Consider the following 14,171-nt stretch of genomic DNA (forward strand, 5'->3'; position numbering starts at 1 on the left):
AAAAAAGCATGATGATTAATGGCAGCTTAGGCTAACGGAATTTAGATAAACCAGAAGATAATCATGTAGAGGTGCTTCCATACATGATGTTCTAATTAATATTGTTTGTTTTTAAATCTTTTTTATTGTGAAATAAAACACACACAAAAGTGTACAAATGCATATATAGAGCCCAGTAATTTATCATGGAGTGAACATCCATATAACATAACCAAGATCAAAAAACCGAAATTGTCATGCTTCTCTCATCACTGTCCTCCCATTTCCCCCACTCTAGAGATAATAATTTCCTTGCTTCCTTTTTTTTTTTTTTTAAATAGCCTCACCATATAACTATTCATCCTTATACATTATAGTTTTATTTAGTCTGGTTTCTGAACCCAGGAAAGTGGACTCATGCAGTAGTTTTGTTTCTGTCTTAGTTTGTTCAACATTATGTCCTTGAGATTTACCCATATTGATGCATGTAAGCTGTAGTTTGTCCATCTCACTGCTCTATAGTATTCCATTATATGAAGATGCCACAATTTATTTATCCATTCTACTGTGGCTGGACGTATAGTCTGCTCTCAGTTTGGACTATTACAAATATTGATGGTATGATTATTCTTGTACAAATCCCCTGATAAGCTGTATACACAGTTCTGTTGTGTATTTATAATTTGGAATATAATTGATGGGTTCTTGGGGGAAATTCACATGTTCAACTTAATAAGTATTTCCAAGCAGTTTTCCAAAGCAGTAGTATCAATTTGTATGCCCAGCAGCCATGCAATAGAGTGCCAATTTTTTCAGGTTTTTTTGTTTGCTTGTTTGTTTGTTCTTAGTCATTTGGCCTGTGAAAAATTTTTTCAATGACTTTTAAGAATACATAAAAATTTGCATATAGCATTGTAGGATTAAACTGTCAGGATTGAAAACCATTGACAGGCTCAGACAATGAAGCAATGACAATAAGGTAAAATTCAGCAAGAAGGATACAAAGCTACCTCCTCTGATCAAGTACAGTATGAGGAGACTAAGGGTCACAGAATTTCACCTGAAAAGATGGTGGGAGGTTATGAAGGTGTCATGGTCAGGATAAAAGTGCTATCCAAATCTGCACTAAGCAGGGTCAGTTTTCTCAAAGCAGAGCTTGTATATGCCCAGCCCCTAATGAGAAGTTATCATTTCTCTCAGTAGATGTTTGCTAGTTAATGAATAAGTTGAATGAAGGGATGACTGAATAGTTTGTGTTCAAAGCTGAATACTAGAGAAACGCACTCCAGAGCAAAGCTCTTCTGAGCATTCTCCCTCTGTCCTATTTCAGAGGACAGAGACAATTAGGTGACAATTACCAGAGGATAAACAAATGATTAAAATAGGAAACAGTGAAATCAAGGCTAGGATCTTTTGGAGACATTGATGAAGCAACAGGTTTTGTCTTAGTTATGCTTTCTGGAGAACTCCCTTTTCCTGTTCTGTTTCATCTTAGGTTCCTTTTTGTGTTTTCTTCCCCTTTCTTCAAAGTTCATTTTTTTTTCTTTCTTTCTCTCTAAAAGTGTCAGTTCTGTGTTTTATAAAAAAAGGACTCCTGCAGACAAAAGCCTCCCAAATCAAGAAGTCCCTCTTCTGGTCATGCCTTGCTTAGCTTAGGTGCACCCTTCTACAGAGAGTCCTGTTTCTCTTCAGTTCTCCCCATTATTCATTTCACCCAGTGTAGCATTCTAGTTTTATTTTTTATTTTTTTGAAGAAAATAATAAATTTGGGGGGGATGTTCGATATATATAAAAATGAAAAATCAAATGGAATTTAAAAAATTCACGCCCATAGAGAATATTCCATGTAAATAAAGTCACACCTCATAAACTTAATGCCTATTAGCATCTCCAGACTTTTCTTTTTTATGTTTATTCCAATTTCCAGGCATAATCAGCTTCTTGTTTTGCACCATTTGTATTTGCATGCCTCCTCGAAGCTGAGGAATAAACGCCTGTTTCATTGCTATTTCCCTAGGTTATTTTGGTTCAGTGGTCTGATGTGTGTAACGCTTCATAAAATTAAGAAATATCTTATTAATGCCTTCATTTCCCCTTCAGGTTTTTTATCTGTATGATCTATGCTACAGATTACACTTACTGTAAACTTAATCTATTTTTAATGACACTTGCCAAGAAAACCATGGCTTTATTTTTCTGTTTACTTGGTAGTTGCCGAGCAAATAGCAGCGGTCTATCACTGATTCGGAAGGAAGGTGACATGTTAAATTTCACCATTTATCAGTTTTCCCTATGTAACTGGCATATCAAAGAACAGTGCATTTTAAATCGTCTAGTGCTTGCCTGGGGTTTCTTTTTTTATGAGACAAAGAAAAAACTTAGTTGGAATTTTACAGCATCTTTGAAAAGGAGTTGCAGCTTCATAATAATGACTTATATTTTTAGTGTGCTTTAACATTGACAAAGCACTTTCAAAAAAATAATCTCATTTCATCTTCACAAGAACAAAGCCATTCAGTATACTGTTTAGAAGATGGCCTCTAAAGCCAGGCTCCCTAATTTCAAACCTCTCCTCTTTCATTTATTGTCTATTAATATGACCCAGGGCAGTTCACTGAACTTTTCTCTGGGTCACAGTGTCTTCTTTTGTCCAGTGAGGATGATAATAGTGCCTATAGATTTGTTGTGTGCATGAAATGAGAGAATCATTTATATCTGTTAGTTATTGCCACAATAATATGTGTACTGATATAAATCTTCTAGGGTATACAACTAAAAGTTTATAGCTGGAGGTTGGCTGGAGGTTGGCTATACTAATCACACCTGGTCTCCTGAACAGGTCTAAGAGTTGGCTGGATGCCAGTTGATCTAGGATGGCCTAGGCTGGAATGACTGGATGTCCTTAACTCCGTCTAGTTGTGTCTTATTCTCTAGCAGTCTATCCTGGACAAATTCCCATGGCAAAAGAGGGCAAGCCCCATTGCCAAAGTTCACTTCAAACCTCTGCACTCTCTCACCCATGCTAATGTTCCACTGACAAAAATAAGTCAAGTTGTTGAGCTCAGAATGGAAGGACAGGGTAGGTCAGCCCACTAGTGATGTGAGTACTGAAAATATATTATTGCAAAGGACACAGATACAGGGAGGGGTAAAAAATTTGAAGCTATCATTGTAATCTACTACAACATGTGGAACATAGCAAAGTGCCTATAAAACAGAAGATTCAATAAATGTGTAGCTCTTACTATTAGGTTGATCCAAATGAAATGATCATTTTTGTAGATAAAAATGATCGAATATCAGCAATTTTATATGATTCAACCTCAAATTACCATCTACAATTTTCAGTGGAAGAGACTGAAGCCTAAGTAATTTTCAAGGTTACTCAGCTCATAAATTTTAGCCTTTTATTTCAATGTAGTCTTCTGACTCTAAATCCAGTTGTCTTCTCTTATATTACAGTAGCATTATGAGATGCTTGGTGATAGATAAATGATTGTAAGTATGACATGACTTTATATATAACAAAGAGTCATAATTTTCCAACTCTTTTTTTATTTTTTAACAGGCTTTAATTCACTTTATTTTTCTTGTATAAAACTATGTGGTGGCCGCATCTGGAGCCTGGGTTCTCTGCACGGAGACTCTGGTGTGGGTCTTTGCAAGATGGTCAGTGAATTCCTGATAGGGAGACTTGGTGAACACAGTCTCTTTCCAGAGGTCTTAGGTGAGATAGCCATAGGTCTTGGAAATGGCATCAAAAGTGGCCTTGGTGAAGTCTGGGGGCAGGGATGAGGCGCACCAGCACAGAGCCACAGTGGCCAGTCACCTTGTATGGGATGGTACGGGGCTTGCTGATCTTGTTCCCCCAGTAGCTTTGCCCCACAGGAACGACGGAAAGCTTGGCCAGGAGGATGGCCCTACGGGTGGCAGTGGCTACCACCTTTGGACTACTTAACACCCAGACCAGTGTGTCGACTATAATCTCCCATGGCAACAAATGCCTTGAACCTGGTCCTCTGGCCAGTACGGGTTTGCTTTTGCACAGGCATAACCTTCGAAACCTCATCCTGGAGGGATGGCACCCAGGAAAAAGTCAATGATCTCAGAGTCCTTGATGGGCAGGGAGAAGAGATAGATCTCTCCCCAGGGACTTGATCGTCATGCCCTTGACCAGGCGGCCCAGCTTGGTGATCCACTCCTTGGTCTTGGCCTTGCCTCCGAGAGGCATCCCCCCACCCCAGCCCCCGACCACGGCCAGGACCAGCTCTGGGATGCCGCTGCCTAATCCTCCACTGAAGCCTTGGCGGCCTCCCATTCCAGGGCCCCTGAAGCACCGGCGTCATGCGCCATTTGGTGTTTTCTCAGAGAAGAAGCTAATTTCCCAGCTCTTTATCCTCATAAAACTTATGCCCTGCCAGTGAGTACAGACATCTGAAACACCTGCTCTTTTGCCAACACTAACCCTGTAGCATTCCATCTCCTGGTTACTAGCTCCTAGAAATAGAAATGAAGTTGATAGTAGCTAAATGCTATATTGGTACTCTCAGAAAAGCCACCTCAAAAGCAGTTGAGAATTTCTGAGTTATAGCTAAACACATTATTTCATGCTTATTTCACTTGTATTTTCCTAAACATGCTGGCTATGGTATTTTTTTCACATTTATTTCTTGTTTGTATATCTAATTATATTTAAGCCAGTTAAACAGATACATTCTGGATAAATATACATTTGGATTATTTTTACATATGTGCCTAATACATATTTAGCATTAAACTATGTATCACAGGGGCTCCTGGGTAGCTCAGTTGGTTAAGCATCTGCCTTCGGCTCAGGTCATGATCTCCAGGTCCTGGGATCGAGCCCCATGTCAGGCTCCCAGCTCAGCGGGGAGTCTGCTTCTCCCTCTCCCTCTGCTGCTCCCCCTGCTTGTGCTCTCTCTCTCTCTGTCAAGTAAATAAATAAAATCTTAAAACAAACAAAACTATGCATCACAATGTTTCTAGAGATGCTCTGTGTACTGTCTTTCACATGGCCTCTACTCAACAAATTGCCTTAGATTAGTAAACAGACATATAGTTACAATACAATTGATGTCCCTATGTGTGGATTTGGATGAGTCAATTAAATGAACATCCAAATCAAATTATTCTTACATTTACAAATCATGTTTCATATAGCTCAGAAGAAGAGAATATTTGTAAAGCGCAATAAGCTATTAAAGTTCCTCATTACCATATATTGCTGCTGAATTAAGTTTCCTTATCTGTCAGTTAGTATCTTATTTACAATAAATCTAATTTCATTCCCCCCTTTCTACTCCCACTAGGGTCAGGATCATGGAAGGATTCTTCATTCTCTGAAAAACTGGTAATTTCGAGACTCCAGAATTCTGTTACTTAATGCTTTTTAAATTAAATGATTGCAACGGATTTATTTTGTTGGTGTTGTCAGATCAAGAAGGACATATATTTATTACCAGTGTGAACAGCCACAGCATCTTATCAGGACTAGTGGTGCACTAAAGACTCTCACTTCTGAAGCATCCTGTTTTCTGCCTGGGGCCCTAAAAACGTGTGTGTGTGCCAGATGCCATCTAAAGGAAGTGTGAGAAGGGGACATGACATCACAGGGTCTTTAGTTGATTCCTATTTCTGTCTTGTACGGGTTGAGTGACTATGGGAAAGACATTTAAGTTCTATATTCCCTCTCTAATATTTGTATAAGCTCTAACTCACAGTGTTACTTGGCATCAAATGAGATCTTGTGCACACTTAAGTGCCACGCAGTAGTTGGTCAAGCTTTGAGTTGCAGAATCCAGAGAGTCATCTGAGAGGTAGATGCTGATACATCTAGTAAAGGAGAAGATGAAAAACAGCCCACACAGCCTCTAAAACTGAGGAAGTTACCCATCAAATCTTCCAGTTATGGTACTTTATTTTAGGGGGATTCTTTTTTTGCATATTATAATTACCACAGATTATTTTGATTTGAGAATGTAGACTGCAGTGTTTTTTAAACTTCTTTTTTACTGTGATACAGCAAGAAATGCATTTTTATTTTAGATCATTATGCACATGCTGCACACATACATACACATCTGAAAGAAAAGTTTCATGAACTCTTGCTACCTGCGTTGCTGTCTAATATTTTCTACTCTGCCTTGTTTCTACTGTAATTTTTAAAAATTTTTAAAAAAATGGTTGGTCAGTATCCCAGCAGGAATGTGTCACAACATATGTTTTAAAATACTTGGAAGTAGGACAGACCAGAATTTAAATCCCAAATCATCCACTTACTCACATGGTGACTGTGAACAAATTAAACTCTCAGATTCCTCATTTTGTAGAATAAGAATTATAATAGAAATAAACCTTATCTCATAGAGACATAGTGAGGATTATATCAGATAATTAATATAAAGCACAAAGTATAGTAGATGCTCATTATTTGGGGGTTTCAAATCACTACCTTTAATTGCATTAGAGATAAAGTTTTAAAAATGTATCTGACTGTATTCTATTAAGTTCCGAAAGGTCAGACAATAATCTAGACAATTCAGATCTCAAATATATTACTCCCTTGACTATGTCATATAGAGAGAAATCAAATATTATTTTATTAGGTTTAATATCCATGAAGACACCAACTTAATATCTAAACACCACTGACCTAGTTTGGTGGGAAAGAGCATGAATGCTTTGGAAGCATCATTCTGGAACTTGACAAGTGCCTCACTGCACAAAGCCATTCAGGACACTGGCCTGGTAGAATTTAACTCTGTTCCCGAAAGCTCTAAATCCAGGCCAACATTTGTAAACACCATTGCACGACTGATTGCAGTGTCACCCTGCTCTCTCTTTTCCCTCCTTACCCTACTTCATTTCCCCAACATGACTCAAAGGTTAAATTTATCTGAACCTTCCAAGTGTGTCTAAGAAAAGTGTATCATTGTTAGTCACTTACCTCCCTTTGGGCTTAGAATACTTGGCCAAACCCAAATGTCATATTTCAAACCAGACCTCTCTCTGTTTACTCCTAGTGTGAGATGCAGAAATTCAGCTTAATTTAATTTGTATTTTCTCCCTAATTTAGTAATGCAAATTATTATATTCTGCCTTGTAGATGATACAATGCACAATGCAACTGAGACCCTGTTGGCTAGCAACCCAGATGAGTGAATCAGTGGAGATGTTTACAGGGAAGCAAATGACATGCTTACTTAAAATTCATTTCTCTTTAATGACAAGAAAATTTAATTTCCAATTGCAATCTACAGGTGTTTGCTAACAGACCTTTCCGGCCATTATGGTGTTTCTTATCACCCACCCTCTTTTGCCATGCCTAGTACATATTGTTGACAATGGGTTTCAAAACATTTTGCTGGTATGTTATATTTCTAAGACCTATGGACTGCGTATCATGTCCTCTTGATATCATCTGAAACATAATGTGTTTTTATGAGGAAACTGGATGATTACTTAATTGCAGTGTTTCTGTTTTCACTGTACGTGCCACTGAATAGAAATGAGAGGAATATGGTCTCCTACATAAAATTCCCTCGCTAAGCTAGAAATCTGATTTTCATATCTCACTCATCAGGTGAATATAAGCCAAAAAAATCCTCCATCTGAATGGAAATATTTCATGCCTAGTCTCTGATGGAAGGAGAAGCTTATTTTGATCCAACCTATTTCAGTCACTTTTCCATTAAAAAATCTTTAAAAATATTTTTGTGACCTGGAAAATGTTCAGGCAGCCTTAAAGATGGAATAACTTTAAACTAGCAGGAAATCTCATTAATAAAATCACTTACGTGTTCTGTGTTTAATTACAAGCTCTTTGGAAAAAATATCACTGTGGAATGAGATATACTCAGAGATTTCAATGACAGAAATTTTAGGATTTGATATCTTAATAAATTGAACCTCAGGAAAAATACGGGAAAGGTTAATCAGTCATAAAATAGTGTCTTCATTCTGTGTAGGCATTCTATATTTTTTATTATTTTATTACATCTTTTACCCTTATAAAAGGTGCTTAGTTCTAGGGTTTCTGGTAATGGTAATGACCTGTCTCTGCTTAGGTTCACTGCCTATTGTATTGGGTAAACTTTTGGGCCTGTCATTTCAGTGAGGCTGCGAGTATGCTGTTGAAATGTATGTGTAATCTTGGGTGCCTGGGTGGCTCAGTTGGTACAGCGTCTGCCTTTGGCTCAGGTCATGGTCCCAGGGTCCTGGGATCGAGCCCCGCATCGGGCTCCCGGCTCGGCAGAGAGCCCGCTTCTCTCTCTCCCACTCCCCCTGCTTGTGTTCCCTCTCTCACTGTGTCTCTCTCTGTCAAATAAATAAATAAAATCTTCTAAAAAAAAAAGAAATATATGTGTAATCTTAAGATACTCCAGTTTGCCCAAATACAATGAAATTGGTCATATCAGGTGTAAGAACTAGAATTTGGACCAAAGGACCAACCAAACAAAAAGTCGTAAATGGATGAAAGGGATATGACCAGAGTCATGAACTCAAGTACTTATGTGCCTGCCAAAATAACATAAATGAATGAGACTGGTTGTATGAAAGACACATTGGAAAGTGGCAGGGTCTCTGTGCCACTGAGACTGTCAGAATTTATTTGGTCCTAAGCCCAACTGCTAGGCTTATTTGAAAATGTGGGTTCAATGTTTCCAGGTCTTCCCATTTTCTATAAAAAGTCAAAAACAGATTCCTTTTTTTTTTTTTTTTTTAAGATTTTATTTATTTATTTGAGAGAGAGAGCACAAGCAGGGAGAGCGGGAGAGGGAGAGGGAGAAGCAGGCTCCTCACTGAGCAGGGAGCCTGACGCGGGACTTGGTCCCAAGACTCTGGGATCAGGACTTGAGCCAAAGGCAGATGCTTAACCGATTGAGCCACCCAGGCGCCCCAGAAACACAGACTTCTAAGTTGAAAATGTTGGCAGCCATTTAAAAAAATTACTTAAACAGGGGCACCTGGATGGCTCAGATGGTTAAACCTCTGCCTTCAGCTCAGGTCATGATCCCAGGGTCCTGGGATCGAGCCCCACATCATGCTCCCTGCTCTGCGGGAGGCCTGCTTCTCCCTTTCCCACTCCCCCTGCTTGTGTTCCCTCTCTCACTGTGTGTCTCTCTCTGTCAAATAAATAAAATCTTTAAAAAAAATTAAACATTAATTTATAATAACTTTTGTTTGGGTTTTTTCTTCAAATTTTATTCTTTTCATTTTGGTAGTTTGATTCAGAATCCAAATAAGGTCCACAATCTGCAGTTGTTTGATAGAGCTCTTAAGACTTTTTTTTTTTTTAAAGTAGGATCCACACCCATCGTGGGTCTTGACCTCACGACCCTGAGATCAAGAGTCGCACACTCCCAACTGAGACAGCCAGACACCCCAAATTTTGTTAGTTTTTTAACTTAGAGTCATCATTCCTCCAAATTTTTAGATATAATTTACATAAAATTAATTACAGAGATTTTAAATATGTACTATGATAAATTTTGATAAATGCATATACTCATGTAACCTTCACCCCAAACAAGTTATAAAATGTTTCCATTACCCAAAAAAGATTCCCTTATTCTCAGTTCCAGTCAATTGCCCACCCTACAGGTAAGAACAGTTTTGATTTCTGTCACCATAACTTAGATAGGCCTTTTCAAGTACTTAATATAAATGGAATGACACAGCCAATTTAGGTTTGGCTCTTTTTGCTCAATATAATGTTTTTGAGATTCATCCATGTTGTTATATTTATCGGTGGTTTGTTGCTTTGAGTTGCTTAGTAGTATTATGTTCTATTCATCTTAAAGCATTATGTGGACCAAGTCTCAAGATAGGCCTGGCCTGCAGGGAAATAGTAGGTTATTTCTGGATTGGAGAGAAGATAATGGGTGAAGGCAAAAAAAAAAAAAAATCTTAAATGTAGAAAGGATGAAAGAATAGATGATTATTGTGCTAGGAGAGTGTTCAAATAAAACAACGTAAAATAGTGGAAAGAGAAGAACTGGAAGGCAGAATAGAGCAAAGGACCCCGTAGGCAGGCATTTCAAGAATCTGGGTGTGAGAGGGACATAGATGTGACAAAAGAAGTGAAGAAAAGAGCAGATTCTGTGATGTGGGTATTTTCTTGTTCACCTAGTGTGTAGGAGTTGCTCAGCCAGTTTCCGGATTTCTTTTAGAGAGAATTGCTCTGTGTGTAGCTGTAGATTCTGTGTGTTCATTAGAGGAGGTGAATTCAGGAGCCTCCTATGTCACCATCTCATACTGGAATCCTTCTTATGGCTTCAAGAGTAATCTTGGTATTTTGCTACATGGATGACAAAGATTGTGCTTTTTTTTCTTTTTTTTTTAGGATTCTGTTTCTTTTCCATCTTCCTTTCTTCTGATCATCTCACAGTAGTCTGACTCTTTAATGATTTACCAATGATTATTGTTTTCCTAACTTGTGAAAGTTAAGTTCACATTGTAAAATTATCTTTGTATTGATGATAGTTTAAGCACAGGTCATATTTTTCCTATTTCTCACACTTAAGAGAAATAATCTCCATTCCGTTTTTCATCAGGATCTCATGCTCTGCAATGAAATTGAATCACAATCCCCTAACAGTGCAGATAACTTCAGCAAAGCCATTGCCATCTACGATCATTCAATAGTCATAGAGTAGATATAATAGAAATTACTTCTCCTTGAATCTCAATATTCTAAAATTAATATACTTCTGTCCAATTCCCTTTGGTTCATAATTGTTTGCTTCTGTCTTGTGTGGGGTGTGTGTGTGTGTGTGTGTGTGTGTGTGACAATTTAATACTTGAGGCTTTTTTCTTTTCAGTTCTGAGGTGTTCCATAATTTAGAGAATTTTGGAGGCAGTCTCTCAGCTACCAACAATGCTATATTCTGATATTCCTAGAGATGGTTTGGTAAACCCCTTCTAAATTGGATTACACTATATGAACCAAAATGTATTCACTTATTTTCTGTTGCTTACAATGTAGACAAGAACCATTTTAGCCTAACAGTCCAACAACAAAATATTTTACTATGTATCAAAGCCAGAGTAGAGATAATGACATACTTCTATGTTGTTTAGAAGAATAGTTTTCGATAAGAAATACTAAATTAAACTTTCCTAAACAATAAGGAAGTATATTTTCTTGCATACCAGGAAGACTAGAGGTAGTGCAGAGTCAAGTATAGAAACATCAGTGATTCAACAATTCACTAAAATACCCATCTCTTTGCTTAACAACTTCTTTTCAAGAAAATGCCAACAGAAACTGGGGGTACTTACTTTCTTGTTTAGTAAAACAAATAGAATAACTTCTCTTCAAAACATGGAATAAAATTTATTCTGATTAGTCTAACTTAGGTCACATGACCTTTGTGGAGCAAGAATAACCAGAAGAAATTCTATGCTCTTACTCCTTTGGCAAATTGGAACTTCCTCTGGAGCAGGAAATGGAGTACATACCTAAACAAAACTGAGTTTCTGTTAGGAAGGAGTTAAGGGTGGCTTCAGCTATTTTCCATTCTGCTTTATTTTCTATTCTAATATCTCCTGAGATTTTATTTATAACACAAAGGCATTTAACAGCCATTCATGCCATTTAACGTGTGAAAAGGTGGGTACTGAAATTGCACTGGAGTCTAAGTACAAAGTGGCTCACAAAATGCAGACACCGAATTTTTATATTGAAGAAATTATTCATAACTTTCAGAAACAAAAATCTTTCCAAATTGTTTAATTGGGTGTGTTTCCTGGCTGCAGAAATAAATAAAAACTTCTTTTAAATTTGTGCAATATGTCTTCAAACACCAGATGTGCTGAGTCATTGATAAATAATTCACTTAGCCTGGCAACAGATGAACCAATTTCTGAACGCTGCAGACATATAGGTGTCCCCATACTTTTTCTTGTTGAGATTAGCTAGAACAGATGAATGATGGCATTCTAATCAGGACAAAAAAGGGTATCCCCTTAAATTTTCAGCAACCTGCCATGGTGAATTACTGATGTCATGCCTAATCATATTATTTGGGTCAAGAGTCCTCTGGTCTGCTGCGTCTAAGTGCTGCAAATAGTTGCAAATAGTTGATCTTTCCTCCAGAAACAGCCCCATTTGCAAATTAACACAACTCTTAAGGGAGATGTGATAAGCAGGAAAGTGGGATAATTCTACTCCAAGGAATTTAAAAGTAAGTTTGAATTCATTTTATCCAGACCACTAATGTAGTTTGGGATTTTTCTCTAATTTTTATCCAACACTTCAGATTACAAGGTATTTTAGGGAGCATTTATTCAATAATCTGCCTGATGTATTCTCCAATATCCCTGAGTAAAATAAATTAATCTCCCCTGACCCCCTGCCAAAGCTGATAACTTAAATTCACAGAAATAACAGTAGTTACATGGTTTATGTAGATTTGAGTTAAAAGCTAATGTTGACAGGGTGCCTGGGTGGCTCAGGCAGTTAAGCATCTGACTCTTGATATTAGCTCAGGTCTTGATCTCAGAGTTGTGAGTTCAAGCCCTGTGTCGGGCTCCACGCTGGGCATGGAGCCTACCTTAAAAAAAAAAAAAAAAACAATTAATGTTGACTGTGGACTCAATAAATGTGCTTTGGTGACCTTGAATAACTTTTAAGAATAGAGTCACAGAACAAAAGATTGTTTTGACTGAGGTTCCAAGGGAAAATATCATAAAATATTTGTAGGTCAAACAAACTGGATCAGAAAAGAAAAACAATTACATGATGAGCCAATGTCCCCTTGTATTATTCAGCCTAAATATCTTTTCTCAAAGAATTAACTTATAAATTTTTTAAATTGCTGAATTAAATTTATATATAATGAAATAAGCATTAATGCAAATGCATTGTATATGTTTCAATGACATTTGATTGTATACGTGCCTTATTTTTTATTGCTAAATATTATTTCATTATATGAACATATCACTTTACTATCTTGTTAATAGACTTTGGGGTTATTTCCAGTTTTTAGTTATTATGAATAAGACTACTATAAACATTCTCATATAAGCCTTTGTGTGGCCAAAATTCTTAATTGCCTTTAACTAAATACCAAGGAGTGGGAAAAAAAATACCAAGGAGTGGAATCACTGGATTATAAGGGTGGTATATATTTAATTGTTTAAGAAATTGCCAACCAGTTTTCCAAGTGGTTGTACCACTGTGGTTTTACTTTTCATTTTCATGATGCCTAATGACATTGAGAATCTTTACATGTACTTATTGGCTATTCACATATCTTCTTTCCTGTAGTATTTAAGTATTTTGTCCATTTTTTATTAGGCATTTTTGAGAGATTTTTATATATTCTGGACACAAGTCCTTAGATATGTGTGTTGCTAATATTTTCAACCTCTGTGTTGCCTGCATTTTTGTTTTCATAAAGACAACTATTGGAAAAACAGAATTCTTTTTTATTTCAAAGTCCAATTTATCATTTTAAGTTCAATGTTTTTTGTGTGGCTGCTCTAAGAAATCTTTGCTGACTCCATACTTGCAAAGATATTCTGCAATCTTTTTTTAAGACTTTTATGGTTTTAATTTTTACATTTAGATCTTAATCTGCCTCAAATTAATTTTTGTGTGCCATGTAAGGAAGGAGTCAAAGTTAATTTTTTCCCCATATGGTTATTATACCCAACTTGTTGAAGATATTTTCCTTTCTCCTTTGAATTGCATTGAGCTCTTTCTTGAAAATCATTTGAGTGTGTAAGTGTGAGTCTTCTTCTGGTTGATGTATTCTGTTCCTCTGAGGTATTTGTACATCTATTTATAATACCACAATATCTCAAAATTGTGACATTATAGAAAGCCCTGAAATTAGGTAGTCTAAGGCCTTTAAAATAGAAATTTAGTCATTGATTTTAAATCTTATTTCTAAAATAAGCATGTTAAGGTATTAATTTCCCTCTATGTATCACTTTAGTAGCACCCCACAAACTTTGGCATGCTGTTTTCATTTGAACTTAGTTTGATATATTTTCTAATTTCCTTTGTGATGTATTCTTTTACCCATGGATTATTTCAAAGTGTTGATTAATTTCCAAAGTTTGGGGCATCTTCTAAATATCTTACTATTACTGATTTCTAATATATTTCTGTTGAGTTCAAAGAACATACTCTGTGAGTGTTTAGTCTTTTCAAATTT

General features: G+C 36.8%; 1 pseudogene; it reads right to left on the minus strand.

The window, feature by feature from the left end:
* Positions 1-3,579: 3,579 nt before the first annotated feature.
* LOC118531220 (small ribosomal subunit protein uS5 pseudogene) lies at positions 3,580-4,332 on the minus strand (annotated as a pseudogene).
* Positions 4,333-14,171: the final 9,839 nt, after the last annotated feature.

Source organism: Halichoerus grypus, chromosome X, assembly GCF_964656455.1.
Source record: "Halichoerus grypus chromosome X, mHalGry1.hap1.1, whole genome shotgun sequence".
Classification (NCBI taxonomy): domain Eukaryota; kingdom Metazoa; phylum Chordata; class Mammalia; order Carnivora; family Phocidae; genus Halichoerus; species Halichoerus grypus.